The sequence below is a fragment of the Phaethon aethereus genome (assembly GCF_964289735.1).
Source record: "Phaethon aethereus genome assembly, chromosome: 4".
Lineage (NCBI taxonomy): Eukaryota > Metazoa > Chordata > Aves > Phaethontiformes > Phaethontidae > Phaethon > Phaethon aethereus.
In genome coordinates, this window is record NC_138578.1 from 53052289 (window position 1) to 53079878 (window position 27590).

Below are 27590 nucleotides of genomic sequence, written 5' to 3' on the forward strand. Positions count from 1 at the left end.
TCAAGTAATTAATTAGGGGTTTATTTGGAACATTATCACCTCTTAAATGAAGTTGCGTATGAATAATTGCTGTTTTTTTCAAATCTGCTATCAATAGTCTATGTGTACTCCCTCCTCCCCACCCTGAGATTCTCTTCCTGCAAGAATGTTGTCCTGCAGTTCAGTAGTAAAGCCCTTACCCTGTGGTGGGACCTGCGTTCTGGTACGGTGCATAGAAAACATCTGACTAATGCTGAATACCATAGAAGCTTCAGGGATTGTTGTTAAAGTATGCTTAGTAATTAGGCTTATTTAAATATTCAAATAAATTAATGTATTTAAGACATCTATGTATGAATAATTCTTCTGTATATGTAAAATCAAGTTCCTACTAATACTTCTGTATTTTTCTCTTACTCATTTCTTGCAGTTACATTCATTATTCAATGCCTATGATTTATTAGATTATGAGCTTTATGTTATAGATAGCAGTTGTTTTTATTTTCTCTTTGCACAACACTAAGCACAGTTAGATTTTTACCAGGTAAATTGTTACACTGTTGTAACACAAGTAATAAATCAAATGTAGTATATTACTGCAGTCATGGAAGAAGTAAAACTAGTTTTCAGGCATTAAGCAAATAACCCGTTTTTAAGAGTCCATGCTTAGACATATATTATTCTGCTCTCAGAATATTGAGGCTATTACTCAAAGTATTTTAACGTGTATTTAAAGACTTTTATACGTATTTACTTTTAAAGGCACAAGTACTAACAATTTGCTTGTGAAACAAAGAAAACAATTTCAGTAAGAACAGAAAAAAACTAATACAATGTTAGTTTATGTGGAATGTGTAGTTTAACTGCAGTGGCTCCTTTCAGAAGAGAAGTGTCCACACTTTTAGCTCTGCACAGAAGAAACAGTTGGGTACTCTGCAGAGTGAAAATAAATCAGTGTGTTCATAATACATGGGTGTGGTGAAAATATACTCTCTACTTTGTGTTTGAAAGAAAAATATTTCTATAAAGCCATGAGCAGGATGGTAGTTTTAAAAGTTTTTTCTTTCTTTGAATGATTTCTGCATGAGTTAATCTCCTTACTCTCTTGCCTCATCAGTTATTGTTTTACGAGGATTAGTCTAAACCTTAGTTGTGTTAGTGGTCACAGTGCAATAAAGAACACACCCCCAGGAATGCTTTCCCGAGTTATAAAGTCCTGGTGGGGATGGACTTCACAATTCCCAAGTCAAGAACTGCCTATGAATTGTATAAAGTCTAATGTGGAGTGTGGTGCAATTTAACTGACAGTGTAGACAGACATCCTGTGTGGGTTTTGATCTGGTGATTGGGGGCTTTTGTGTTTGTTTTTTGTTCTTTTTTTTCCCCTTTGTAATAATTTAGGTATGTCAGACACAGATTTGAAAAAAGTACAAGAAATCTATGGAAGAAAACTCTGTCAAGGATCGTTAAACAGAACAATATCTCCTGTAGTTCAGAAAGTACCATTATCTGGTGGTTTGCTGCTTCGCTCTCTGCCATCCTAACCACTCCAGTGGTCAGCCAAATTATTCTCCTACTTGGGTGTTATTTTTCTGTTTTCTGTGAAGATAATGTGAAAATAGTTGCTAATGATGATTTGGTCAAAGTTCCAGTTGTGTTTTGTCGTGTTGTGTTGGATGATGAGAAAGAAACCAAGGTAAGGCAAAAGTAGTAGTCGCTATGTCTGACTGTTTTGTCTCTACCTGTGATATCCAGGGGTTCAATGATATTAAGTGGTAGTCAGCTGCTTTTTTTTTTGCGAACTTCCCCATCTATTGAAACCTAAAAATAATAATAAATCAGTTAAACAACATAATTCAATCTTAAATCATGAGAAAGCAGAGGTAACCTATTTTAAGTGTTATTATCACTCAATAGTGTACAGACACCTGTCAAAGTCACACTATTTCTTTTTTTTTTTTATATACATACACATACAATCTACAGTTCACCTGGAAAAAAGGAATTTGTGTATTTCCTCTGACCAGACCCTTACACTGAATACTTAAGTCACCTCAACTTCTGCCTTGGCCGCAGGGCTTAGGGGTTGTTTGCAGTGTCAGTGCCTCCTCTCAGATGAGTAGCAGTACAGGCACACACAGTATTCTCTTCTCAGACATTTTGCTTATGACTAATATTTAATGTTCCAGCGGTCTGGCTCTCTCTTCTCTCTTAGTAATGTTTAAATACTGGGTGTGTGGGGGGGTGTGTGAAGGGGGGGCAGGAAAACGGATAGCTGTTGGTATGTTCTCAATTAAACACGTGTGAATTTTCTCGTTCTGTGGCAATACTTTTCAAGCTTTCGCTGGTCTTCCAAGCCCAGGAGCCAGTGCTCACTGGAAATGGACGAGTGTGTTAAACAGAGGGAGTGTGACGCTCATTACAGTGGGAGACAGAACTTAAAATGTCCCAGCAAAGGAGTGACATTTAAATATAGCATAAATTTTATAACTCTTACAGAAAAGTAGAATCTGTGGGGCAAAACTGTTTGAAATGTAACCAATATATAACAAACTAATAATTAAAATGGATTTTCCACATCAACATCATTGTGAGACTGTAGTGATGAAAACTTATTTGCATGCAAAGCAAAATGCTTCCAGGAGCTTTTGTGAAGCCCCAGCTTACATATTTTCTGTGAGAACTTGATTTTCCCAGGCCTTGAAGGATTGTGTTAGGAAGCCTTATACTGAGCTGTGACACTGTGTGTCCTCGTAGCCCTCTCTTTGTTGGCTAATACTGGATATGTTTGTGCTGGAACAGGCACTGCAGATGATCCATAAAAACTAATGCTTTCCTAAGGAAATACAGGTAACTTCAGCAACGTTATTTATTTTCTGAAAGTGTGTAGACAGCCTTGTAACAAATTATATTCCATAATCATCCTTCATTTTGGTCTGGAACGTTAAAATAAAATATGTCATACTTTTTTTAAGGAGTGCAGTAGGTTTTAATTTAGTCATCTTCAAGCTTCACCAGACTTAATGTAGCATTATATATAGCTAGTCTAAAAAGAAAGGGTTCAATACTAATGTGCATTTGTTTCTCAGTGTCTTTTTTTTTTTCTTTCTCCCCTTCATGCTGTCCTGGGTAACTCAATCTCTCTGAATTTTACAATGGCTGCAAAATGTAATTTTATAAAGTTTAATTCTGAAAAAGCTAAGCATTGACATTATTTTCCTAGGTTTTTCAGTGTCACAGTGACTAATATTTTTTTGAAGATTATCAGGTGAACTCAGGAATAGAAAAAAATTTCCCTTTGAAGTGTTTTACTAAATAGGAGTATCATTCTCTGTCGCTGTCTACAAAAAACAATTTAGCTGTAGTCTGCAGTTATCTGTCCCCTGCTAAGGAAAGTATAGGTTTTAATTATATTTAATAGGCTATTTAATGACAAATTTAAACAGAGTAGGATGAATTTGTTTTGTAATTTTAAGCACATTTATTGAGGTGAATTTATTTTAATTCATGGAATAATTTAATATTTGTACTGTTTTTATGAATTGTCCTCAATTTCATGACCTCTTATATTTGAAAACTAAACATAGTATTCATGGGGTGAGAATGTTTTTTACAGGGCAGAGGGTATTAGATAAGCACATTTAAAGCTTCAAACCTGTATGTGTGCCTTTCTTTGTGTGAGGGTTACCTTGCTGAACTTTTCATCATCAGATATGGAAAAAAGCTTCCCAAGCTCTACATGTGTGGAAAAACAAGGAAGGTATTTTAAATCCTTCAGAGCTTTAAATGTTTCTTTAATATATGAAAGAGGTAGAAAAGATCCAAAAGTATCTTTATATGTCCTAAAGTTTTGCATTGTCTAATTAAGTGTGGAAATTAACAGTAATTCATAAAGTAATAATTCAGACCCTACTTCCATTATCTGAGTAAAGTCATTCTTGTTAAGAATGAAAACAAGCCTGTTTTCTTGTACAACAGAATGTCTTTTTTTCCACTCATCGTTATTTTGGTAAAGGTAGTATTCTTCAAGTATAATATCTATATTTATAACATTGAAACTTCTGGAAACTCGAGGCCAGTGCTTAGATAAGAAACAATGGTTTTGGGATTTATTAGTAAAATCCTGAAAACCTAGAGAACACCATTATCCTATTCCATTCGTCTGTACCCACATTCCTACTGCAAATATGCCATGAAGCTGCTCTTAAAATATTGGAGAAATGGATCATAGCATGGAATAGCTCCCTCATGAAGAATGGCTCTCAACTGTAGAAGAAGGTATATGGACCTATAAAATTAGGAGTGGAAACATTAAAAACATTACTTCAAATTACTTTTAAACACACTTGAACTGTGAAGACCACAGCTGGGCAAATGTATAAACAGATTAAAGAAAGCCCAGACCAACTAACAGAAAATGTATCCATCAGACATCATTAAACAAAATAATCAAGTTCTCACCTCAGAATCCTTAGGGCTGGGAAAGTGTCATTCTGTATTGTTTCTATTTCATTCTTTTCTGAACCAAATGCTACTGACAGCTGGCACGACAGGGTGTGCTGCTGGACAGACCATGGGTCTGACTTAGTACAGCAATTCTTGAAAGTTCTTATAAGAATACTATAATGTTAATCCTATTGTTGTGGATTGGATTTTTTCAGAGCAGTTTCAGAACTTTTGGAGTATTTTTTTACTTTTTTGGATAAATCTATATTTTTAAACAAAACCCTCTTGCACCCCGAGCTGAATGTGTCAGTTTTGATGTTATTATTCAGAAATGTTTCTAGCTTTTAAGTTGTGTGTGTGTTTGTTTTAATTTTTCTTATTGAAGCTTTTTGAGTCTAACATATGAAGAGTTGATCAGAGCAATACATCCAGCCTGCAATGCTTGCTAGTGATCAGCTTCTTCATGGGCATTCCAGAAGGAAATGGTGAACTGAACAAATTCGTCTGGTCACATTAGTCCGCTCCTAACGTATACATTTTCTCAGGATTGCCTGAAAACAGTGTCCAAGAAATTTCTACAACTTGCACCTCTCTGCCCCTCCAAGGGAAGGATTGGATCTCATGTCCAGATTGGATCTCATGTCCATTTTGAATCTACTGTACTGTGTATGTGCAGTGGTCCCATGATGTGAGCAGAGAAGTCCTTGTGTTCAGCCCTTCTCTGTACTTGTAACAGGCTGTATGGGCTATTCAGGTGGAAGTATTGGAGATCCCTGCACCACACAGAGATTACATCTTTAGCTTAGCTATTATGATACATTATTTTGATCTATTGGGGTGTGAGATAATGTCAGAACAGGATTTTACCCTCCAGGGTATCTCGCATCAGATGGTACTGATAAGCCTACAGAAATAACAGCTATTTGAGAGTGATGTGATTTTTCACTTTAGTCCCGGGTACGAGAAAGTAAAATTAATAATTATAATAAGTGCCAAAAATGTTGGGAGGGACCTTTAAAGGCTCTTAATTTTTCTTTTTTTTGTAGAAAGGAACGTTCCAAAATATCACATTTCCATTAGGTAAGGATGCCTGTTTCCATCTGTTTTTCTAATATATATTATGTGGTTTTATATAGATGTAGATCATACCGTTGTTTGGAGGTTGTGCTGCTTTGTTTTGTTATGAATTGACATAGGCATTTAACATAAAAAAACACTGGGAACTAGTGCAAGTGATCAGTGTTTGTGTTTTACGTGCTTCAGGCAAGTTACACTGATAGAATATAATGTAATTGCTTTCCAGCTCAAAAATAATTCATCTAGTGTTTTACAGTATATAATTTCCTCAAAGCACTGGAAGAACACTGCAAAATTTTTAGTTAAAAATTCTTTTTTTTAATCTCAAATTTTTCCAGTAATGAAAATTTTAGCAAATTTTATTGAAGATTTTTTTCTCCTTTTGAGAAGACAGAATAAAAGTAGAAATACTGTGTTAGTCTCTCAAAGTAGCTTCTGTACAAAAGATGTTTTTATTTTACGTAAGAGTTATGCTACGTACACACTCAGATATATGTTAGAAAGTTGACATTCTCTTCTCTCCTGGGTCACCCTAATTATCGCTGCACTCAGTCAAGCACAGGGTCTTCCTCTCTTCAGTGTTCATGGTGGGTCTGGTGCTGTAAGGAAAACCCAAAGAGGCTCCACAAAGGCATTACTGCAGTTATTCTCTGGCCAGGCATTTGGCATTCGTAACAGAGGCTATGTAAACACTAGGGCCCTACCTCCACATGCCTGGACACTTACATTTCTGCAAAAGAACACTCTTCAAAGCTTTATGTTGCGTTTTTGGTGCCTCCACAGACCTAAGCTACTTTCTGACCATAGGTCCTAGGAATGTTGTGTCTCTACTGAAATTAGTATTTAAGACAAAATTTTGCCAACACATGCATGTGTGTTACAGCCTTTATCAATTAGAATACATACTATTTGATAAAGTAGTAGTGGTGATCAATGCATCTGAAGGCTTATGACATAATTTTATATTACTGTTTCTTATTCAGTATAAAATTAAATAGTAAGAAATGCATTTACAAGTTTAAAAACTGGCTTGTCAGTAGTTTTATGCTTTAAACTTCAAGGCATAAATTTTTATCATAATCTCAGGCAATTTCATAATCAATATTTTTATCGGTGACCTGGAGTTGATGCCAGAGATTATTATTGAAAGGTAATAGCTGCACATAGGGCAAAACATAAACATTGGGTGTGTGAAAGTTGAGGATGACAATTTGCTAACAATACATTATAACATGATAAAGATCAAACATTCATATAAATGTTGTGTTAAAACAAACATGACCCAAGAAGCAAATCAACCTTAAATGAAAGTTACTTCGCTAAGGACAAAAACCATTGACCATGCAATAGGTTGAGGGATATTATCTTGAAGGACAGCCTTTAGAAAAGAGTTAAAATTCATAATGGATAACCTGATTTAGCAGGTCAAGAGTCTTGGTGTTATTATGGAACATTTTTAAAAATAAACAAACATAAAAAAAATCACCCTAAACCCCCTAACTCTCTAAAATGCAACAACAGGAAAAAAAAAAAAAAAAAAAACCAAAAAACCCAACCTCAAAATACCTTACCTCTCTCACACAACTGACTTTGAGTCCCAGAGGAATACTGGGGCATTTCTTGTATTTTTGCTCCCAAAAGAAGAACAATAAGCTGAAAAGATCTTTAAGGCACCACTGTGTACATCTACAATGGTTTGAAAATTAGTTTTAAAATTAAATACTTAAGGAGCTCAGTTTATTCCTTATATTAAGGGGGACAATTATTTGTTCTTTAGATGTACTGTCTCAATTATTGAAGACCCTGAGATAACTCTCCATCTCATCAAAAAAGTGAATGCAGTTAGAGGTCTTTATGCAAGGCTGGTGCGAGTTCTTTTGATAAGTAAAAATCCTACCTAGACTTCTGTAAATATACTGACTATGTCATCCCTGGAAGTTTTACTTTTTAATTGAGAAATTAGCAATTTGAATTCCCTGAGCTCTCAGTGTGGTGTAGAAATCTTTCACTATGAAATACTTTGTCTTTAATTGTTTTTTATTGCCTCAACTTTCTCATAACCATGGCCCCATTAAAAAAAGCTGTAGTGTCAGTCTGGGGAAAATTTTACCCCTTGCTTTCAGGTAGAAAGGAGTAAATTTCTCCAATTCCCGACTGCTGATGCCACTCTTCAGCTGAAATCATAGCTGCAAACTCCTTGCATTGTTGTTGTCACTTGTTAAGTGACATAATTTAAGCACCTGATTTGCATAACACGGCCCCTTAAAATGCCTAATACTGAGGAATCAAACATGTTACCCAAAAGGAATGTACAGCTGTCATGTTGTAATGACTGTATGATTGGAGTCCTGCACTACCCTTTCTGCCTCCAACTAAAGCTCTGAAATAATATTTGTTTCCTATAAAGATACTTCATGATTAATTTATTTCATGATTTGTTTCCGCCTTCACATGAAACCCGCTGTGTTACTTTATGTAGTGCTACCATTAGATTTTGTAGGATGCTTGGGTACATTCGTTCACCCTTGTTTCAGAGTCTGTTCACATATTTTTTTGACTCTAGTTATTTTGAACCAGTAAATAAAATGGCATTTAGAAGTTAGTTAAAAAAACCCAAATAAACCATGTGTACTTACAGAAATGTAATGTAGTAATATGTAAGGTACAAAAATATAAGACAATAATGTAATAATTTCAATAGTCTTTCAATAAATATGGGTTCCTTCTTTTTTCCTCGGATTTCTTGTGTTAAAAATATGAAATTCTAGATTATAATTGCTGCTAAAGCTAAATGTTAATTACTAGATAGAAGGGGTTTTTTTGCCTGATTATACTTCTGCTTATTGAAAGAGAACATACTCTAGAATTATTTAAACTTTAACCTGATAGCTGGCCTAATGTACCAGCCAGACTGATTTTCATTTTTTGCAGTCTCTATTTGTCATGGTTTAGAATGTCAAATAGCTTATGAAACCAATCATTTTTAATTAAAGCAATGTCATTCTTATACCTATGAAGAGAATTTTGAACGCCTTGTCATCTTGATACAAAATCCTTTTTTTAACTTGTTTTGACTATACTTGCAAGCATAGTGTGCTACTCACTGCAGAAACTTCCCACAGTTGGTGGTTATTCCTATTTGCTGCAAAGTGAACTCCAAAACTAAGAGTATAATGTTGCTCATGAAGATGCTCTCTGTAAACTATCTAATCTTGATGCAAAGCATGTTGCCTTACCTAGTGAATAGGTGGCTTACTTAAACTGAACAGCACAAAGCATTTCTGGTAAGTTCATATAATTTGATGGGTTTAAACTGGAAAGATACACAACTGGAAGATTTATGACACACTTAAATTTCAAAGGATATCCATCAGAGGAGATTTTGTATCCTTATTTTACATCAAGAGTTGGGTTGGTTTTGCCCTATAAATAATTAATACCACTAAGAATTTAACATCTGAAATGTTAGATAGCAGTTGGCAGTAATAATATATTGTTTTGGAGCTAAACACACATAATTCTAGCAGCACGACTTAAAAAGGTGTAGTAGAATAAATTGTATCATCACTTGATTTATTATTACAGGAAAAAAATGAAAGATCAAACCCCAGGGTATTCTCACATAGGTGCTTCAGTGCTGTCAACCTTCTTTTAAAAGGTAGAAGTTGCTTCAACCTGTCTTTATGTGTGTGAGCCTTTCTACTGCTTCAACCTGTCTTTATGTGTGTGAGCCTTTCTACTGTTGAAAACCTTCTCCAAGTACACCAGTGAACTGCCTTGCCCTACATACTGGCAGTGGCCAGTACCAGTTGCAGGAAGTATTTCAGAAAGTCTGTTAGTGATTGCTCAGTTACTGAAATCCTAACTTTTTTTTTAAACCTTGCAAATGATGGGCATATATTTTGAATCACAGGGATTTAATGCTGAATTGTGGCATGAAGTTCTACAGTTTAGTTGTGTAGACTGACTTTTTTTCCCCAAGTTTTAATTTTCTATTTGTTCCTCTCTTTCATTTTCATATAAGATAGCTATCTGTGGCACTGACTTTTTTTTTCTGCTCTACCTCTATCTGTATGTTATCTTTCTGCCATGTTCCACCTTATTCATACCATCTCTACATTAAATGATTTCCTTTTTTCAACCTTGGTTTTTATATGCAAGGCTTTAATTTTTTTTTAGTAAATTTTTTTTCTGTTTCTACATTATTTATTCTTACAGGAAGCAACACTTTGCAAAAGCTTGTACCTCTTCTGTACCAGTAAATATGTACAGATACTTCCAATGGAATTTCTTAGTTACAAAGACTCCCAGGAATATTGGTGGAAGGGATCTATGGAAATCCTCTATCCCAGCCTCCTCCTGTGTGAAGTGTCACAAACACCAGAGCAGGTTCAGCTGGCATCCTGAAAATTTCCAAGGGTGGAGCTTCTACAGTGTTTCTCAGCATCATGTTCACACACTGTTCTCCTCTCTTAGGAAAATAGATTCTTCCTAATATTCACCCTGAGGCTTGTAGGCTGCAATTCATGGCAATGAATCTTTGTTGTATTGCCATTACTGAGGTTCCGCATCTTTGCTCGTCACATAGTTAAAATCTGTTTTATATCTCCCCTCAGAGCCACCTCTTCACCAGACTAAACAGCACCAGCTCCCTCAACATCATTCTGTAAGTCCTGTGCTTTGGGATCCTGACCATCTTAGCAGCCCTGCACAGGACTTTCTTTGGTATTAAACGTCACTCTTGAGCTGGGGTGCGTACGGATGCAGAACTGGCCATGAATCCCAGATGTGTCCTTATCAGGACCAAGCAGAGGGAGCTAGAACTTTCCTTCAGTCTGCTGGTGTGCCTCTTCCTATTACTGCACCATGTGCAATTTACTTTAGTCTCACTGAGAGCATGCTGTTCTCATATTGAACCTGGCATCTGCTGTAACCCGCATATGTTTTTCAGCAGGGTTGGTACGTAGCTAGCCACTTACCTGCCTGTAAACATGTATAGCTATGCATGTCTCTGTATAAATAGTGAGAAATTTTGTTTCCCCTGTCCTTATGTTTCCTAAGGTCCTTCAGGACTGAAGCTCTGTTTAGCATTATCACTCCTCGTTTATTGTCCTTCCCTTTTAGCATCATCTGCAGATTTTCTCTGAGTGTGTTCTGTCTCCTCATCCAGGTCTTGAAAAAAAAATTTAAATAACGTAGGACTTACTATAGAATCATAGAATAGTTTGGGTTGGAAGGGACCTTTAAAGGTCACCTAGTCCAACGCCCCCTGCTATAAGCAGGGACATCTTCAACTAGATCAGGTCGCTCAGAGCCCCATCCAACCTGACCTGGAATGTTTCCAGGGAGGGGGCATCTACCACCTCTCTGGGCAACCTGTGCCAGTGTTTCACCACCCTCATTGGCAAAAATGTCTTTCTATCTAGCCTAATTCTACCCTCTTTTACTTTAAAACCATTGCCCCTTGCCCTACTGCTACAGGCCCTGTTACAAAGTCTGTCCCTGTCTTTCTTAGAAGCCCCATTGAAGTACTGGAAGGTTGCAATAAGGCCTCCCCAGAACCTTTTCTTCTCCAGGCTGAAGAACCCTGACTCTCTACAAGGTCCATATCTTTCCTGTGCTTAGCGCTCCAGAGCTGGACACAGTGTTCCAGGTGGGATCTCACCAGAGTGGAGTAGAGGGGTAGAATCACTCCCCCTTGACCTTGGCCATACTTCTTTGGATGCAGCCCAAGGTACTGTTGTCCTTCTGGGCTGTGAGTGCACATTGCTGGCTCAAGTCCATCTTTTCATCCACCAGTAGCCCCAACTCCTCTCAACAGGGCTGCTCTTGATTGCTTCATCTCCCAGCCTGTACTCATACTTGGGGTTGCCCGGACCCAGGTGCAGCACCCTGCACTTGGCCTTGTTGAACCCCATGAGATTCACATGGGCCCACTTCTCTAGCTTGTTCAGGTCCCTCTGGATGGCATCCAGTCCCTCAGGCAGGTCAGCTGCACCGCTCAGCCTGGTGTCATTTGCAAACTTGCTGAGGGTGCACTCAATCTCACTGTCTACATCATTGTTGAAGATAGAGTACTGGTCCCAATACGAACCTCTGAGGGACACCACTTGTCACTGATCTCCCTCTGGACATTGAGCCATTGACCGCTACCTTTTGGATGCAACCATCCAACCAAATCCTCATCCACCCATCAAATCCATCTCTCTCCAATTTAGAGAGAAGGATGTTGGGGGGGACCATTTCAAAGAATTTACAGAAGTCCAGATAGACGACATCGGTAGCTCTTTCCTTGTCCACTGATGTGGTCACTCCATCCTAGAAGGCCACTGGGTTGGGCAGGCAGGACTTGCCCTTGGTGAAGCCATGCTGACTGTCCTGAATCTCCTCTGTGTCCTTCATGTGCCTTACCATGGCTTCAAGGAGGATCTGTTCTACAGTCTTCTCAGGCACAGAGGTGAGGATGATGGGTTGATAGTTCTCAGGGTCCTCCTTTTTTAAAAATGGGTGCAATGTTTCCCTTTTTCCACTGTCTGGAAAACTTGACTTGACTTTCCAAATGTCATGGAGTGGCTTGGCAACTACATCAGTCAATTCCCTCAAGACTCTGGGATGCATCTTGTCAGGTCCCATAGATTTGTGCATGTTCAGGTTCCTCAGGTGGTCTTGAACCTGATCTTCTCTTACAGTGGGAGGTACTTTGCTCCTGCAGTCCCCATCTTGCAGGCCATCCCCTCGAGAGGTGTGGGAAAAGACACTGTCAGTGAAGACTGCAGTGAAGAAGTCTCCGAGTACCTCGTCCTTCTCCTTGTCTGTTCTTACCAGTTTGCCAGTCATATTCACTGGGGGTGGAATACTATCTTTGACCTTTCTTTTCTGGCTGACATACCTGTAAAAGCCCTTCTTATTCTTTGCATCCCTTCCCAAGTTCAGCTGCAGATGCACCTTGGCCCTCCTGACCTCGCCCGTACACAACTGGGCAGCATCCCTGTACTCATCCCAGGATACCTGTCCCTGCTTTCACTGCATTTCCTTCTTGCCCTTTAGTTTGACCAGCAGACCTCCACTCATCCATGCCTGTCTCTTGCCTTCCATTCGTGGTTTCTTACACATGGGGATTGAGAGCTCTTGCGCTCTGTGGAAAGTGTCCTTAAAGATCTGCCAGCTCTGCTCCCTTGTCCTGAAGGGCAGTTTCCCAGGGGTTCCTGTTGACCACCTTACTGCCTGGGGCACTGTGCTTGGAATGTGCTACCACCTGTATAGCAAACCTTTGACTACTGCCCTAGTGGCCCAGCCATTTTTTTTACCCAACTAGTGCTTTGTTCTTGCAGTTCATGCTTCCTCAGGATCTGGAGAGCATGGCTGGAGGTGGTGTACTTTAGAAAGTACTTTTAGAAAAGCCTTTTCTAAAGTAATGTTTGTCATTGTCTGCATACGTACATATTTCCATACAGAAGTCTCTTGCTGACTACGTAGAGTGTGGGGACTTTTTACATGCAGATTGTTGAATTTAGAAGCATTTTTTCAAGCATACATGACTCGGAAGTATTATCAGTCACAATGAAATTATTTTCTGCTCTTATTGTCTGCATAAAGTGACTGAAGTGTTTTCCTAGGGAGATTGGAAATTAGCTCAGTGTTCATGTTAATTGTTATAGAATGCTTTGTAAGTTATATAATTGCTATAGAATGCTCTATATTTTAAGCTGCTGTTAAACATCAATCAAAAATAATCTACCTCTAACAAAGTTTTCAAAACATGTATTAGTATAGGAGAAAAATGTTATGATGGAGTTAATAGAGAAGTACTGTGGACTGTGTAGGGGTTTTTAATTATTATTTTTGAAAGGAACATAATGAATCTTATTTCTGGTGCAGGTTTTTGTTTTTTCACAACAAAAAACCCACCCATTGCTTATCTCCAAAAATAGTAAGGAGAAGTGTGAGTACAAAGCCTTATGGAGCTTCTTATACCTAAGAGGCCTTGAATATAGCCAAACTCAATCCACTCAGGGTTTTTGAAATCCAGTAGGTTGAATCTATATCAAGGTCATGGCTAAATAAGAATGAAGAATGAAAAGCAGGTCAGCTTGTTACTATGCAGTAACAAGCAATGGGTCTCCAAAGTTACAGCTCAATGGAATGAGAATTGGAAGAATGAAAGAAGAAGATTGAGGGGGCATGTGCTAGCAGCAGAGAATCACGCAGAAGTAAATAAGGGTGAGAAATGGAGACTTAATGCATCAAAATTCATCTTTTATATTAGTTTTTAGGATCCAACGAGTTATGGGGCGGGTTTTTTTTTTTTGTAGCAACCATTTCGTAATCACATCTGTTACAGGGCTATGGAGAAATATTGTATTTCAATTGTATTCATCAATTGATGAAACTATCATGAAACATGATTATTCTTTTTAAATCCCATTGCTCTGATACCTTTAAAAAATCCTAATTTTTTCCCCTGAATGGTTTTATCTCAATAAATTTTCAATCAAATTAGTTTTAACTTCTGATGCAAATGGCTTAAAGATTTCCTTTTTTAATTCAGCATTTTAAAAACACAATGTAAGAACATATTTTTACTGTTTTTTACATTCCTCTGCACAGACCTCAATTTCAAAAAAATAAAGAATATGAGTTAAAAGGAATTTTAATGTGGTTCTGTGCTGCTTTGCAGCTAGAATTTAGTAAAGAATGTCCCAAGTTAAAAAACTTGGATCAGAATGAAATTTGGTTTGTGTGTGGTTTATATTTGTAGATATACTATTAAGTGATGTGGTATTCACTTTTTGGAAGTTTTTGTCTCATTTTCAATGAAATATATTTTTGAGAGAAATGGGGTTATGCAGGGTACTTACAGAGTTGATAAAATAGAACCAAATATTATTTCTGCACTTTACTGTTGTCCTTTTATTTTCAGGATGGAATGAAGAAGGAGACAAAACTATTTTCATTCTTTTGTGTGTGTGTGTCAGTTTTATGTATAGTAATATTTAGTATATTAACTATACATAAATAGTAATATAGTAATACTTACTATATAAAACCTGTCATATTAATAATTTCTAAAGCCATGCCCTCACAACCCCCTCAGTATTTCTAGTTAACCATTAGCATGTACTGTTATTAAAAAGCCATTAATTTTGATGTATACTGATGTCAATACACAATTAAATTAACCTAATAAAACAACATATAATCTATTTCAGATCTGTGTGATAAATTTAGCCTATGCCAAGGGGAATAATAAAACAGATGGACCTGCCAACAACTTTTAGTTATTTAAAGCTGGAAGCTGTATGATGTACCAATGCAGAAGAAAAAAATGTTTGATATATAATGTATACCTAGGAACATTCTTTTTTATTACTCTTACTCTGATCTAATTTCTTACACATGTAAAGGTAGACTTTAATCTCAGAATGGTAATGCATACATTTCATCTCAGAATCTGTAGAGATAAGATAACATCAGATTTTTTTGAGAAATGTACTAAAACAGAGTGCATGTTAGAGATTAAAAGGCAAAAGAGCCGTCAGGATTCTGGTAATAGCTTATTTTAATATGTAGTCTTTACTACATGTTCATATTTGTTTTGTTGGCTAGTTTGGATTTTTTTTTTCTCCTTCTGATATGGTTCAGTGGCAGCATTAATTAATCATGTGATTGTTAAATACCTTCTTGAAATATACTGTGGATTCTTAGATAACAGAAAAACTTGTTTGTAATGTAGGACACTTCAGCTAACGGAGTCTGTCTTCCTAGAGTGGGTGCTGTATCATAGTGCAGACGCTCAGCATTCTGTAATTGTATTGGTCAGTTCTATTTAGGAGTTTAGTTAATGGAAAATGCAATTAAAGTCTGAAAATACATTCTAGAAATGATGAATGGGATTTGCCTTTCTAAAACTGTCTGAGTTCGTGCTGTAACTGAGTTCTTTAAGCTCTTTATGTCATTGAAAATCAGGAACTTGGAGATAGATTATTTTGGTTGTGAAATTTGGGATTAGTGTATTTTTCCTGCTCCTTCTCTCATTATTACATAGGTGTTGATGCTGAAGATAGGGACTGACATTGTTCTGAAAGTTTGCAAACTTTAGATTTATAAAAATAGGGTTAGGAATGTAAGGTTTGGTTGATTTTAAGTCTGCACATAGTATTTATCAGACCAGTTATTGTATACTGTCTTTGCATGGATATTTTTAGAAAAAAAGAGTACGTAATGCAGTGGAAGACATTGCCAACAGAAATTATGACTTCTCTATTTTTTGGTATCATGGCATCAGAGTCAATATCTATCTGGGAATAAAACTTCACACTGAGTTTGCCTGTTTGAAATTTTGTTTGAGGATAACAAGTAAAATTGAATTGCTGAATTAATCAACTCAGGTGCTTTATGGTCTCTGTTTCTGTATGAGAATTATGATAACTCCTGGGCTTCTATTATATCAATATGAAATTTGAAATAAGTTTCAAATTTGGCCAGGTTGTCCTTCTATGGTTGATATTCATAGTGGGGGGGAGACAAACACTAGATCTCATCTTTTATCACATGTACTCAACTTTATTGTAAAACAACTTTGTTAGGATATTAAAACTCAGCTATAGAAAGTTATATTCCATATATCTGCTGAAACACTGACTATAGTGAAATTGGTGGCAGAAATCTCAGTGCCTTCAACTGACCAAGATTCCCCTCACTGTAGGTGCTAGGAGACTCCATTTCTTTGCATCCACTTTATGTTTTTTCCATATATTCCAGGTCTGAGTCTGAGTCCTTGACAATATGTTCTGTTCTCTTACTGTTTTTCTAATGTAAAAAATTGAGACAAACACCTTAGCTTTTAAACTTACATAAAGCACACCTAAAAAAACCTGTTTTTCCTGTAAGGTTGATAAGGTGCTGAAAAGGGTTGCCCAAGGAGGTCATTAAGTCCCTGTCCTAGGAGGCAATCAAAGCCCAGATGGACAGTGTCCTCAGTAAACCATTCTAACCGATAGCGCTCTGAGCCCCTGCGTGGCTGGACTAGGCAAACCCCAGAGGTGCCATGCAGCAGCGATGACTCTGTTTCTATTGCTTTCTTATTTGACTGAAGCAATACATGCATCACTACTGATACTGCATGAAAATGTGTTCTGTAATCCAAGGTACGCTTCTGAACTTCCACGTTTTAAGACCTAGTTTTCAAGTGTTGTATATGAGACATAGCTGATATGTATGCATACCAGGCCCATCAAGTGTTATAGATGAGGCTTTTGAAAGCTTCTTGCCCTTTCCTGTGTCTGAGTAATTCTTGCTGTTATTTGACAGCTGCATTATGTCTGACTATGGCATAATCTTAATATATGGACTTTAGTAAAGTCTTTGACAATGTCTCCCATAACATTCTCCTGGAGAAACTGATGGCTCGTGGCTTAGACTTTTTTTATCACCCCCGTATATGTCCACCCTCTGACACAGACTTGCATCAACAGATATCTTCATTTTGCACTGCATAAAATGGTGGACTACCCACAAGTGGATTTGTGCTCTCTGGGGTTTCACTTACATTTGCTGTTAAAAGAACATAATCAAACAGATTGCTCATACTAGAATTCAAGGAAGCCTCCTGATGTAAATACATAGCACCATAAAAATATTCCTGTATTTAACGCCACAATTACCTCCTGGTATGTTTTGAGAACGTATGACTGCAGAAAGGTAGAAACTCCTGTTTGCGAATGGACTTATGGTCACTCAGATAGTAAAACTTCATGTTTATACAGCCAGAATTAATTTCCATTTGACATCAGGTAAAGTCAGCTTATAAAGACGTTGAGCTGGACACCTAATTCAAAATCTAAAGAGACATTGTTCTTCTGGGGGTTAAAAAAAGTGATGCTGAGGTTTGTCTAGATACAGTCTTTTGCCTGCTCAAGATCATTTAATAAGCCTAAGTGTTAAGTGTGTATGTGTATTAAATATCACTTTCCTCAGCTAATAGAGGGATCTAGATGTATAGGAGAATTGGGGACTCATTAATGGGGTGAAATTTAACAAGTCCAAATGCCAGGTCCTGCACCTAGGATGGAGTAGCGCCAGGCACAGGTATAAATTGGGAGAGTAGTGGCTGGAGAGCAGCCCTGCAGAAAGGCATCTGGGGGTGCTGGCTGACAGCAGGCTCAATATGAGTCAACAGCGTGCACTGGCAGCCAAGAGGGCAAAACACGTCCTGGGGTGCATCAAACACAGCGTAACCAGCTGGTCAAAAGACGTGATTATCCTGCTGTATTCAGCATTGGTGTGGGCTCACCTTGCATACTGTGTGCAGTTCTGGGCCCCACCATTTAAGAAGGATGTGAAGGTCCCTGAATGTGTCCAGAGGAGGGCAACAAAGCTGGTGAAATGGCTGGAAGGCATGTCCTATGGGGAGTGGATAAGGACTTTGGAATTGTCTTGTTTGGAGAAGAGGAGGCTGAGGGGTGACCTCACTACTCTCTACAGCTTCCTGAGGAGGGGAAGCGGGGAAGGAGGTGCTGAGCTCTTTTCCCTGGCATCCTATGATAGCACGTGTAGGAATGGTTCAAAGCTGCACCAGGGGAGGCTTAGGCTGGACATTAGGAAGCATTTCTTTACAAAGAGGGTGGTCAAACACTGGAACAGGCTTCCTAGAGAGGTGGTCAATGGTCCAAGCCTGTTGGTGTTTAAGAGGCATTTGGACAGTGCTCTTAATAACATGCTTTAACTTTTGGTCAGCCCTGAACTGGTCAGGCAGTTGGACTAGATGATGTTGTAAGTCCTCTCCAACTGAAATATTCCATCCAGCGTGAATGGAATGAATGAGGAAACTAAAAAGGAAAGTGTTGGCTAATGTATACTTTTAGCCTACATATGTGTACTTAATATAAGTTAATTTTCTTTGAAAGAATGTATGTTTCTTAAGACTGCCTGGATGACCAATGCTATCTGAGACTTGTCTAGAGTAAAATTCGGGTTAGCTGATTCATAGCCAGAAATTAAGGAACTCAGTCTGAATCAGTGAAGAATATAGTCTTTGCTGTGAAATTGCTAAACTAAATCATGAGGTTTTGTACTTACTGCTTTGTTCATACGTAAGACAAGACAATGTTGCTCAGTTAAAATAGACTGACCAAACTTAGAGCAGAAATGCAGTTTTCCAGTTCTTCAGAGATAACCTTGTGTAACCTGACTCTATTCTCCAACATAGAGTAACCAACCTGATCTCCTTCTATGACCAGGTGACCTGCCTAGTGGATGAAGGAGAGGCCGTGGATGTTGTCTACCTGGACTTTACTAAAGCCTTTGACAGTGTCTCCCACAGCATTCTCCTGGAGAAACTGGTGGCTCATGGCTTAGACTGGTGTACTCTTTCCTGGGTAAAAACAGTCTGGACAGCTGAGCCCAGAGAATTGTGGTGAATGGAGTTAAACCCTGGTCACAAGAAGTGTTCCCCAGGGCTCAGTTTTGGAGCCAGTCTTGTTTAATATCTTTATCAATGATCTGGATGAGGGGATCGAGTGCTCCCTCAGTAAGTTTGCAGATGACACCAAGTTGGGTGGGAGTGTTGATCTGCTGGATGGTAGGAAGGCTTTGCAGAGGGTTCTGGACAGGCTGGCTCAATGGGCCAAGGTCAGTTGTATGTGGTTTAACAAGACCAAGTGCTGGGTCCTGCACTTGGGTCACAACAACCCCATGCAACACTACAGGCTTGGGGAGAAGTGGCTGGAGAGCTGCCTGGCAGAAAAGGACCTGGGGGTGCTGGTTGACAGCCGGCTGAATATGAGCCGGCAGTATGCCCACGTGGCGAAGAAGGCCAGCAGCATCCTGGCCTGTATCAGCAATAGTGTGGCCAGCAGGAGTAGGGAAGGGATTGTGCCCCTGTACTCGGCACTGGTGAGGCCGCATCTTGAATCCTGTGTTCAGTTTTGGGCCCCTCACTACAAGAAGGATGCTGAGGTGCTGGACCATGTCCAGAGTAGGGCAATGAAGCTGGTGAGGGCTCTAGAGAACAAGTCTTATGAGAAGCATCTGAGGGAAATGGGGTTGCTTGGTCTGGAGAAGAGGAGGCTGAGGGGAGACCTTATCACTCTCTACAACTACCTGAAAGGGGGTTCTGGTGATGTGGGTGTTGGTCTCTTCTCCCAAGTAAGAAGTGATAGAAAGAGAGGAAATGGCCTCAAGTTGCACCAGGGGAGGTTTAGACTGGATATGAGGAAAACTCTCTTTACTGAGAGGGTGGTCAAACATTGGCACAGGCTGCCCAGGGAGGTGATGGAGTCACCATCACTGGAAGTGTTCCAAAAACACGTGGACGTGGCGCTTCAGGGCTTGTTTTAGTGGGCATGGTCGTGTTGGGTTGATGGTTGGACTTGATGATCTTAAAGGTCTTTTCCAACCTTAATTATTCTGTGATTCTGAATCTGATGAGTTTTCTGCTGATATACAAAAGAATTAGCCATAATCTCACTTGTCTCACTTTGTCAGCTGTAAAACAGTACAATCGTATAAACTATCATAAGTTATAAAAATGGGCAACTTTTTAAGGAGTATTGGTTTTAATGAGACAAACTTAAATAGCTGGAAATACAGAAGAATTTTCAGAAGTTGAATTTATTCACACCTAAAATGAGAATATTAAATCTCAAAACACAGCTGTAAGTTATAAATAATTTTAAAGTCTGTGTTAAAAATGCTGCTTAAAGTATAGTGGTAGTTTACCAGTGTTTGGGCAGTTAACAGTCTCTATTAGTAACATTTTTTTTTTAAAAACATTTTTATGTAAGCAACATTTGAGGAAACAACTGGAAATACTTAACATCAAGGAAAGCACTGCTTATATATGCTATAAATGCCATACCAGCATTTAATTAAGTTCTGCCCATTTAATTAAGTATAAGCATAAATAAACTAGTAATTTTTTTAGATATTAATAGATTCACTGGTAATTGTGCAATTTTATGTGTAGTTTTTCCTCCAGTACTTTAAAGGATTAGCAGTAGTCAGTCATGCTGCTTTTTGATTATGAAAGCATTTGAGGGCAGAAGAGACAGCTTAGACTCAGTACCTTTTTTGAAATGATTGTAGTACACAAATTGTCCAGAATTCTGCAGAAGCATCTTTTGTCCATGACAAAGCCATTTATTCGAACACATGGGCTGTTAGCCAAAATGTTCTAACGTCACTAACAGCTTTTTTATTATTATTATTTGTTATAAACCTCTTGGTTCTGATTTATATAGAATTACATTTGTTATGTGTCTTAAGTTCCCAGATGCCCCACTTGGATACAATTTTAGGTGGATTTCAGACAAGTAAGATAGATAGATTATGAAACAAAATTTAATACTTAGATTTAAATAAAAATTATGCTTTAAAAAAAAAGTGATCACTGCCAATCTAAATTGGGCCTCAGTTAAAAGATCATAACTTGTAGTTTAGTTTAGACTTATTCTATAGGAATATTTTTACTTCTTTAATAATGAATCTCACAGTATTCACTGTGCAACAAAAGTGAACAAGAGAGTTATTTTATCACTTTTGAAGATTCAAACCACTGGTGCTATTTGTCAAAACACTGGGCATGGAAAATAAGACAACAGAGGGAAGTAGAAGTACTCATTAGATTGGCTATGCTGCTTACAAGATGGCAGTAGAGATCTTAAATTTCTATACTTGCACTATGTTATTTTTTACTTTAGGAAAAAAGTGAATTATTTGTTGTAGTCATACATGGAATTTTTGATATAAAGCACATAATGTACAGTAAGGGCAGAATGGTGTTGCATGCAGATGGTTCTCATAGCTGCTGTTTTTTCCTGCTTTCTACTGACTCTTAATTTTTAGAAAGTGTTTATTGATAGTTATTTAACTTTCCTGGAAAATTGACTCTTTCTACATACACTTAACTTGGAAGTAGTACTACCAAAAGAGAATTGCTGTATTGAAATTTAATTTTTTTTTTTGGTGCCTCTTTTTTTCCTTTTTTCTTTTCCATCAACATCTTGCTGATGACCTATTATTCAAGTATACTTTCATATGCATTGCAAATGCATCAGTCCAAAAACTTGCATGTCCCAACAGATGAATTGTTTCATCTTCACTGAAAACCAAAATTTTTGATCCTCTGCATACATGGAAATAGCTTCTGAGCTATGATTATAATCAAAAGAAGGATTCCAACTGACATCATAGGACATCAGATACAATTCCTGCTTATGACATGTGTTTGAGGATAACTTATAATTTGTTCTGTTCTTAAATATATGATGGAGTTAACAGTGAAGAACACCTTCATTTAATATTTTTAATCAATTATTTTATTTGTTTTTCTCACACTACATCTTTCTTCCCTACCAAAAATACTGTCAAAATTACATTACCAAAATGTAGCTATTAAAACTCAGATAAGTCTCTCTTACTGGTGGTCATACAGAATGTTACCAGTAGTAAAATTCAGCAATTTCATTACACTTGTAAGTGAAAGGAAACAACCCAACAAACAAGAATTTGTTGAACATTTCAAAGCTATAGAGATTGTAGGCTGTTAAGGATCTCTTCTTTCTGGTTAAGTCTATGCACATTATACTGAAGAAGTATTTTTTCTTTGAACCAAGAGAGAAGAACTAAGATAGTCAGCCTTGAAAAAATATACCTGTGAGTTCTGCTTTTTTTAAAGTAAGATATACCTAAGATGATATGCTTTGAAAAATAGTTATGAAAGGCTGAGTTTTAGACACTTCAGAAGTGACTTGACATATATTTCTCTCAGTTTTGTGTTTTTCTTTAGTAAATCGTTAGACACAGAGTACTTACCTAGAGTTTCAACAAGTGCAAGATTATATAATATTTAAATATATTTTTATATATAAATATAATTTCTTTTTAAGTTTCTGTTGTTCACTAGAAGAAAATGCCTTCATGTTGCAGATAGTGATGATCACATATTTAAGACTTTAAAGATTTGGGATTACCTTATTGCATTTCTTTTCCTTTTTCTCCCTCCAGACCTTTGATTTTTTTTAGTATACCTTTTTCATGTGTTCAGAAAACCTTTGTACACAGAAAATACAGTTAGAAATCACCATAACAGCATTTAGTCTGACTTTCTTGTAAAAAGCCGAGTTTCTTTCACAATGATTAAAAATAAATAAATAGATAAAAATTTGACAAGACAGGTGACTAAACTGTGACTCTAGTAAAGGATGGTGATGGATCAAAGGAAATGTATGGTGGTTCACATTGAGGAAAGAGTATGCAAAGAATAAAATTTCGAAAACATTTTTCTCCAAGAAATGCAAAGTGGAACCAGTCAGTTGTCATCTTCCTCTACCCACCCCAGTCTTCTCTTTCTTCATTCCCAAGCCTCTCTCAACATATGGAATGAAATACCTGTCTTTTAAGGTGAAGAGAGAAATGCCTCTGCCATTTTCCTTTTTCAGATGCTATAGTACATCCTGTCTGTGCTAGCAGGAGTGACTTACCCATGAAATCTCCTCCTTTAAATCTCTTCTGTTTTCTTACTTTGATCTCTCTAAAGGTCTGTGCTTATAGACATATTTTTGTACTTTTTTGTTTTACATTACAGAACCCAATTTTTGTGCTATTAACTGACACTTATTCTGAATCTACGTCCTCTGGATAGACTACGTTTCATCTGCTTAACTGAATTTGTCAGTCAAAGCCTGTTGCTACTGTCTAGAGAGTCACCATATCCCAACTCGTCTTTACTGTTTTCAGTCTGTGATCTGTTGTCAGCCCAGTTTTCAGGACCTTCTTTCTTTTATCCTCCATCCTGTATCTAAACGCGGACCCTGCTCACTCTTCTCCTGTGTGATGAGGAATAGGAGTAAATGAATGTAGGAAAGGGTTGATGTGAATAATTTAGTGCATGTTTAATTGTACTACAGATCATCTTATGTAGGTATTCTCAGAACTGCCTTGCTGTCTGCACACTAAGAAATTATGCTTGTTCCATTACTCTACATCTGCCAAAAATGCCTCACCCACATATGGATTAAGTTAGTTATTAAGACTAGGGACAGGTACTCTGTTTTCTTGGAATCCAATAAGACTTTGTCAATGTTTACTGCTGATCCAGACAGTAATTTTATCATAATCCTGAAACAGTTAAGACAAAAGAGTTGTATAGGTCTTAAACCAACGAAGTGTAGATATATTTTGCTGATTAATGAAATCAGCAATAAGTTTTGAAATTGAGATCATATGTTAAATATAATTATTCTATTTGGATTCGAGGGCAATGATAGGACAAATTATGATGCTTACAACAGCTAAAAGGGCAATCACTGAAAATTCAGATATATTTCATTCCTCACCACTTAAAGATCTTCCTTCTTTCTCATTATTTTTAATTTTTTTTTTAATAAAGCTGTCTGGGAAAATATGCAGATATGTTGCACTTGGACTTCTGTAAGTTATTGTTTGAAAACAGCATTCTTATTTCTATTTGTCTAGAAATATAATCAATAAAATACAGTATATACAGTAAAATGTGAAAAAAATATTTGCAAAAAATAATAAGAAAGTATAAATTCCAATTTGTCTACTCTGTCTTTTGATTTTTCTTTAATTGTGTGGCTTAGATATTTGCATTTTTAAAGGGGGGTTAAAAGAGCTTTAACTGCATTTTGTACTAGGACTTCTTCAACAAAGATGAAGCAAAAATCCAGTTCTGCACCTTGTGAAGACACATACTGTGTTTAATAGTCTCTGCATAGAAATCTAAAAATAATTATAGACAGAATGACAGGAAAATATTGCCAAAAGCAACCTGTTTTACCCTCGGCTGCAACATAGCTTAAAAGTATATCATTCTTGAGACATGTAGGTCCAAAAAAGTTCTCAAAAATCTTTACAGATAGATGTTGCACAACCATGCAAAAACTTTCTGGTTCAGTTCTACTAATGTTCTACTAATACTCACCCGATTCTCAGTTTCTTCATTTTATGTTCACTGTTTATTTTTTAATTATCAGTGGGCACAAAGAAAGTGTTTTCATACTTTAAGGAAGCACATAATAATCTTAATTTCTCCTCTCCAGTTTGAACAACATCATCAAGTTTAGCCCTTCCTTGTAGGTGTTTTTTTATTATTATTATTATTTAGTACTTCTTTGCATCACCAATTTTTTCATTCTTATCCTGTTATTGGCTATTTCATTGTTTTGAATCTCATTGATCTCAAGCGCATCTTCCAGCTGCCTACAACTAGCGTGTTTGATTATCTATACTGGTATAAAGCTCACAGTATTTTTGAAAGGGCTCAAGGTAAGTTGATCTTTACTGTCACTGTTTCCCTTTTAAGAAAGAAATAACAATTCTGCCTTTCTAGGTTTACCCTTTACAGTTTGCTCTTATCCATCCTTTATGGGCTTTCATAGACTTTGTGCTCATAGGCTGTGTAATTGTGAGCTACACGGTAAAAAATAATGTGGTGCGATATAAAGGGATCAGTAGAAGAAAGCAATTTGTACCAAGGACCCAAAAGCTAGACTATAGGTATGCATATTTATTTACTTCATGATTAACTTGGTCCCCTGGACCAAAAAACCTTGTTGCACATGTTGCTCAAAGATAGCCGAAAGAAAGCTATCCTACAAACTCTTGCTTTCAGGTGAGTAGGCTTCTCAATGTTGCTTTAGCAAGTACCAGAGCATTCTTTCATCCATTTAGTGCAGATTACAGGAGCACATGGGTGTTCTCATGCAACTTTTCAGGGAAGCAAGTCTTACTTTTGTTCTTGTTCACTTTACATGTAACATATAGTGCCTGCTCCTTCCTGACTGTGAATTTGGGTATTAGCCAGACAGAAGCTCAGAATGGAAGAAATGGTGTCTTAAGTCTTGTGGCAGGGGTAAATGATCAAGTGAACACAACAAAAGTAATGACTTCCACCCTCCAAGATCCTCATTTGTATGAGGAAGAGACAGGGTAAATAAGAGAGGTTATGCAGAGTTTGGACAGATGGAAGTGCAAAGTCCTGGGCATGACTGGCAGTAGATGTAGAACTTAGAGATGTAAGCAAGAATAGCTGAGATCCTTGACCGTGATCTGGCGCTATGACTGCAATATATCGAATCCTTTATGAGACCAAAGAAGTTGTTTGGGAAGAAAAGATGGAAAAGGGGAATCAATAGTAATTTGGGGGTGGAGGGGGGCGGGGGGAAAGACAGGTGAGAAAAGCAATTCAGAAAAGCACTGGAAAGGGATACAGCAGTTGAAGGAAGAAAAATTATATTGCACCATAGGAGGTCTTGGTGTACTATAAAGGAATGCCCTTAGCTAGCAGCTGAAGGCATCTGTGTGAGTTGGTTACTGACCTTGAGACCTTTAGCCTTTTAATTGACACAAGAATCAGAAGAACACAGGAGGCCTCTGTGGTTTGAGAGCATTCTGTTGGTGCATGTGCACTTGGTACTTGGTGTGGGACTTGCTTGTGCTTCAGATCACACATTGATTGGGACCTTTCTGTTCCTTTTAGAGACTGTTGCTGCACTTTGAACAGACCTTCTGATTTAATTTCATCCAAAAGGAATCCCCTTCACAAACAGAAAAACTGCCCCACAGTCTGAGCCAACGTGGAGTAAGTGGGGAAACGAGGGATTGCTGCGCTCTACTGCTCTGACCTATGTCACTGTTACAGACACATTTTAGCTAATCATTTATGGCTTGCAGATTTTGGATACCTCAGGATGAACTTCATTTTACTCAGCTGGCTTGGAAAATACCTAGCTTATGCAAGTATTCATAAATGCATTCATCCTTTCCCTGCAGAATCTTAATCCTTTATCACTGGTGCACCAATTAAAACAAAGAACCAATTTTTGTTCATCTTTTGACTAAAGCATAAATGTAAAAAGAAAAAAAAAAAGCATCAAATGTCAGTATTGTTCAGGAACTGTCAGAAGTCTTTCTTCTCCTTTGGGTAAATTGGTTCATTAAGGAGTTACAATTTCACTATAATTCCTTTTTCACCTCAGGCAAGTCTCCCAGGAAATCATCTCTAAGAGTCCTTTTACTGAAGTTTGCCTTCTTGAAATATGTTTTGGCTTGAGATATTTTCCTTCTAATCTAACTTTTGAGAATTCTGCCCTTTTGTGACCAATCTCAACTACATTACCACTTAATCTTCACATTCTTAGCTGTTTATTTTCTGTTAGAGGCAAATGTGAAGCAGCCCCTACCCTCTCATTACTCTTTCATGAAAGCATTTCAGGAGCTTCCTCTTCAGCCTGTCTCCTGCTGCATTCACAAAGTATGTTGGTTAGTAACCTGTGTTATCACTGACGTCTCTGCTCTGGTTTACTCTTCACAAACACATCATCTACTTGATTCTTCTGGTCTGGGAGGGAAATCCCAAAGTGGCATTGTTGTTTGTTTGTTTTTTTTAATTTATAACTGTCCTTTTCAGTTACTTAGCAGTTTTTTCTCCTTCTCAGTCTGAGCCTCAGAACAAGTGTATTAATCCATTTTCCCTTTCTGTTCTTCCTCAGCAGGATGTACTACATGAATTTCAATTCTTCCACCTGCTTCTCTCCCTAGATTGTTATATTATCACTGTAAGTACAAATGAGCTGTATGAAGTAATAATCAGATGTCTGGAGAGTCTCAAATCTGGTCAGACTCATGATTCTTGGTGTTAAGGATATATAGCTGCTTTTTCACTTTGATTTGATTTCAGGAATTGGACCATTGGCTGCTTCCCTAATCAGCTGTTTCTCTGGAGGGTGTCCAATTCATCCTCCATGTCTGGTATCCCTGCATTCCTTTCCAGCTGGTTAGCTACTTTTTCCACTGGTGGTCCTCATGCCTAGCATGTTATTAATATCCTTTGGGATCATATTGGCTAATCTGTTTTGCCACTTTGCTTATGAGTCTTCTACCAGTTTCCTAAAGAATATTTACAGGGATTCTTTCATTCCTGGTTTCTGCTTTTAGAAGTGTGTAGGTCTGTGTTCCCCAGTTTGAATACAGAACCTGGATTGAAGAATTGCCTTCCAAGGGTCCCGTGTGGCACAAGTGCAAGTAGCACCCTATACCCACCCTGCATCCTCAGAGCTGTAAACTGA

General features: G+C 37.5%; 1 protein-coding gene across 3 annotated transcripts in view; it reads left to right on the top strand.

Moving 5' to 3' along the window:
- The window catches only part of SGCZ (sarcoglycan zeta), a gene marked incomplete at its 3' end in the record, with an annotated part of 510669 nt that overhangs the window by 338100 nt on the left and 144979 nt on the right, over nt 1–27590 (top strand). The gene's annotated exons all lie outside the window — the stretch shown is intronic.